Here is a 5,000-nt window from a genome sequence, read left to right as displayed (position 1 = left end):
ATGTAGACATGCATTTTTCACAAATTGAAAAACATCAGCAAGATTTAATGAAACATTGCTGTGTATGTGTGCTAAATCTACGGTGCTTCTGACATACATGTTTAACCCTTGTATATATGCCATTAACACTAAAACAAGTACAGGGTGGCAAAAAACAAGTATGCCACCAACTAGTGTATGATTCATTCCGCAAGAACTTACCCAGCAAACGTTTATAACATTTAAAATAATAAAAATAAATTTAATAAAAATCTAAACAAAAAATAATTCAGTCCTTAGAGGGTTAATTCCACAGCACAAGGGTAAAGAGATAACTGTGGATGCAACAGTTTTAAAAAGATTAGTTTGTTGAATGTGGTTTATAAGGAGTGTGTGTATGGGGTATTGATTGAATGAATTAGGAGAGGAACAGATGGAGTGATTGGGAAAAAGCAGTGTTGGCTCAGAAGAGGAATAGGGTTGTGTGGATTAAATCTTTGTAATCGGACGGGTATGTGAAATATATTTACCATAAAGTATAAATATTTTGGGGTATCCATATACTTAGAAAATGTATAATTAGTTTCGATAATTATCATAGTTCTGAATGATAGTCCCGTAAAGTTCCTAATGACCCGAAAAAAGTCAAGATATAATGTTTCATGTCCTGATACTAGTGTTCGTGTTTGATAACAAGATAAGCAGATGTTCCTGAATATATCAGAAAAGACTAACACTATTAGATGAAGAGTTGAAATTATATTTACATTAATTTGGGTGCCCTCTTCAACAAAATCTACAGCAACCAGTCAAACATTTTTATAATTTAACACAAAGTCCTCCTTTCATGCCTTACAAAAATCCTGAAGAAAGTGCAAAATTATGACAACTGAAAAGATATGCACAAACAGTGAAATAGACGAAACACGAAAAGCATATTTAAGTCATGCAGATGACAATCGTTTTATAGTACCGCCATTAAGATGCGTTAATGACTTCAATGATAATAGCCCATTTAAATGTTTGTAACATTTTAAATCAGATGTAAAAGAACAACTCTAGTGATCAATATGTCAACACAGGTCTGGAATACTTGGAAGTATGAATCACTGCGTAATTATTTCGTTAGATGCCTATCAATGTAACAAACTTTACAGTATCTAGTCTACCCATAGCTGTAGCTGATATTACCCGTGACTATCGTCGGTATAATTGAATCTGAGATAAAATCAATTACATTATACACCTGATTAAACAATTTACACTATTCCCCTACTGTTATTGGGGAGTGTCGTCAGAGGAGTTAATGATATTCTGATTAACGTTTCAAGAAGATTTATTCTAAATATTTTAATTTAGTTAACGCCAGGCGAAGCAGTTTAATCGAGGTTGTGTCACTGTAGCGAATGAGACATTATACAGCTTGGTAATACACAACTATTACCGAAGCTTATTTGACATAAATTCCAGGTTTATCACACGACGGACAATGATTAACTTCATATCTATGAGAACCAATGCCGATGACACAGAACCTCTTTTTGTATTCGAAACATATTTTTCTATTATTCTTGTTGACGACAGTTGAAGCCAGTCAGTCATCTCCGCGGTACCCCTTGAGGTAGCGTAGAGGAAAGCTATTCTCGATTACACACTTCCAAAAAGAGTAACATTTCCCGTCTTGTCATGGCTGCCGTCAGGGTATTCTATTCATCTCTAACACATTCTTGTTAGCAAAGGGGTAAATCTATATATGCACTACAATAGATTTACATCGTAGCATCCCATCAATAAGTATATATATAAATGAAATCGCGCTAAATAATACAAACCACCGACTACAACTGTTCAGATGTTTGCAGGTGCTCATCCGGAACTAGATACGACATAATAACTATTCTTAGACTACATCTGAGACATCCATCCACTCAGACTTGGCGTGTGCGTGTGTGTGTGTGTGTGTGTGTGTGTGTGTGTGTGTGTGTGTGTGTGTGTGTGTGTGTGTGTGTGTGTGTGTGTGTGTGTGTGTGTGTGTGTGTGTGTGTGTGTGTGTGTGTGTGTGTGTGTGTGTGTGCGTGTGTACATGTGTGTACTCATGCGTGCATATGAGCGGTTGTGTGTGAATATGATTATGCGTGTCTGTGAATTCTCTTTTCACGGAAATTCAGCTTACGTTAGATCTTTATGTATGATAAATATTACCCTTAAAATGTTGACGAGATTGTGTATAATAGTTTCTTATAAAAAAAACCATATATTTTTAGTAATTGATTCCATGCACTAAGAGTACATTTCCTTGATTTCCATGGACACATCTTGAAGCACTACCACAACGGCATGCCCTATCATTTATTTTAGTATATTCTATTTATTTATTTGCTTATTTTTTATATCTTTATAGCCATAGATCATCCCCTCATCCATGGACAAGAATGTTTACTTCTGAAGTGATATAAAAATTACAAAGAGCATTTTTATTTCTGAGTAAAATAAGAAAAAATGAACATGTGAAAGACATTGTTCTTTAACAAAAGAAAATAATTACGTAGATTTTTTCAAATGCTGTTATTTTATATACATTTCTTTTTTCTATATCTATAAGTGTAGTTAATACCATGCTGTACATAAATTTGCCTTTATCGACATTCTTATCATGTCCATGTTAATGCAACTGAAAATCGCTTTTATATTTGCTTACCATGCATATTCAACTTTGCATTATTGATTATGTATTTCCGCGTGAATGTGTACGTGTGTGTGTATATGTGTGTGCGTGTATGCCTGTGTGTGGTGGGACACACGTTTGTATGAATATAAGCAACTTCTCCAATAGAATAGCCTCTTGTATATACAAGCCTGAGCCCTCATTCATATAAATGACACCAATGAAATACGAGTCTACACACAATTTCTATGACTACAGTAAATGATCAGTACACACATTCACACATACACACGCGCGCGCGCAAACACGCACACACAAAAACATATACTCACGTACACACACACTCTCACACACATGTAAGCATACACGTGTTCATGGATGCATACAAACATACATACATACATACATACATACACACATACATATATACATACATACGTACGTACATATATACCTACACACATATATATATACACACATACATATATACATACATACGTACGTACATATATACCTACACACATATATATATACATACGTACTTAACATCCGTAAGCTAATAACAGCTATTTTCAATTCTTCAAGGATTTGTTGATTTTAGAGAATTTTCCGCATCCAACTTGCTGTGTTCATCCTGAAGGGATTTAAATTCGCTATAAAGGTAGACATTTTTATTTCTTTTTTATATATATGCATTTTTTGTCTTTTATAGTAAGTAATGGTGTACACATTTGAACTTTTGGTTTAATGATTGTAGTTTTTTATATATTACGTTTATTGTGTTCAGAATGTTATACTACTTATCATATACATTTGTATAGATAAATAAATATATATATATATATATGTATATATATATATATATATATATATATATATATATATAAATATATACAAAATAAACAAATAAATAGATATATAATAAATAAACAAGTAAACAAACAAACATATAAACAAATAAATAAGCAAATACATAGGTAAATCAATGAGAAACTACCTATTTTAATTCCGTGTTATTTTTCCTTGTCCACCTTGTCCCTTTGAAGGGTTCACATATATACTTACCTCGAGTTCTTGAATTTTTTTTGCAAATTTATATATTTATCTATTAATGTTAGCATTTCTTTATTTATCTATTTTACACTTTTTCATTGTTTATCTATTTTTCTATTTATCATTTTCTATTTATTTTTTATTTACCTATTTAAAGATATATTTGTTTTTTGAATGATTGATTGATTGATTAATTAATTAGATAATTAGCAAATTTGCTTTTTATTCATCTATTTATTTATCTGTTTATTTATTTATGGTCACAGGAAAAATTAGAATGACACAGACGTTTCGACTGAAACGTATCTGTAGATTGTGTAGATTGTGTTGTCTTAACTGGTCTTGTATCTTGATAATGACTCTTTGCAGTCGAAACGTCTGTAGCATTCTAATTTTTCCTGTGACCATGTAACGTATCTGTAGATTGTGTTGTCTTAACTGTTCTTGTATCTTGATAATGACTCTTTGCAGTCGAAACGTCTGTAGTATTCTAATTTTTCCTGTGACCATGTAACATATCTGTAGATTGTGTTGTCATATATATATATATATATATATATATATATATATATATATATATACATATATATATATATATATATATATATATATATATATACTTATCTATGCATGTAGGTATATATGTATTTATCTATTTACTCATTTGTTTATTCAATTGTTTATTTATCTATATAATTATACATTCACTCATGTATTCATTTCTTTATTTCTTTATATTCATTTTTATGATAATTGATTTGTTTATGTATTTATCTATATATCTATCTTTTCATTAATATAATATATATCTATTTATTTATTTACTCATTTATTTATCAATACATTCATTTATCAATTTATTTATTGATTGATTGATTTTTTTATTGTTTTTATTATTTCTATCAATTTGTTATTATTACTTTTTATACCTCATGATCCTTTTTCTTTCTCTTCTCGTCCTTCTTTTTCCACGTACTTTTCCGTCACTGTAATCTCTCTCTATTAAACAATAAAGACAAATGTAATAATAAACTTGGAACACCTCCTCTCCGAACTGACAAATATGTCAACAATAACCTTACTTTCCCACTCTCACCTCCCACTCTCACCTCCCACTCTCTCCTTCCACTCTCTCCTCCCACTCTCACCTCCCACACTCTCCTCCAACCCTCACCTCCCACTCTCACTTCCCACTCTCTCCTCCCACTCTCTCCTCCCACTCTCACCTCCCACTCTCTCTTCCCGCTCTCTCCTCCCACTCGCTCCTCCCACTACTCCTTTCCCTATCCTAGGTCATTTACCT

This window comes from Oratosquilla oratoria, chromosome 16 (genome assembly GCF_046742065.1).
Source record: "Oratosquilla oratoria isolate Oo_2021 chromosome 16, ASM4674206v1, whole genome shotgun sequence".
NCBI classification, from domain to species: Eukaryota; Metazoa; Arthropoda; class Malacostraca; order Stomatopoda; family Squillidae; genus Oratosquilla; species Oratosquilla oratoria.
Note: the sequence above shows the minus strand (reverse complement) of the source record.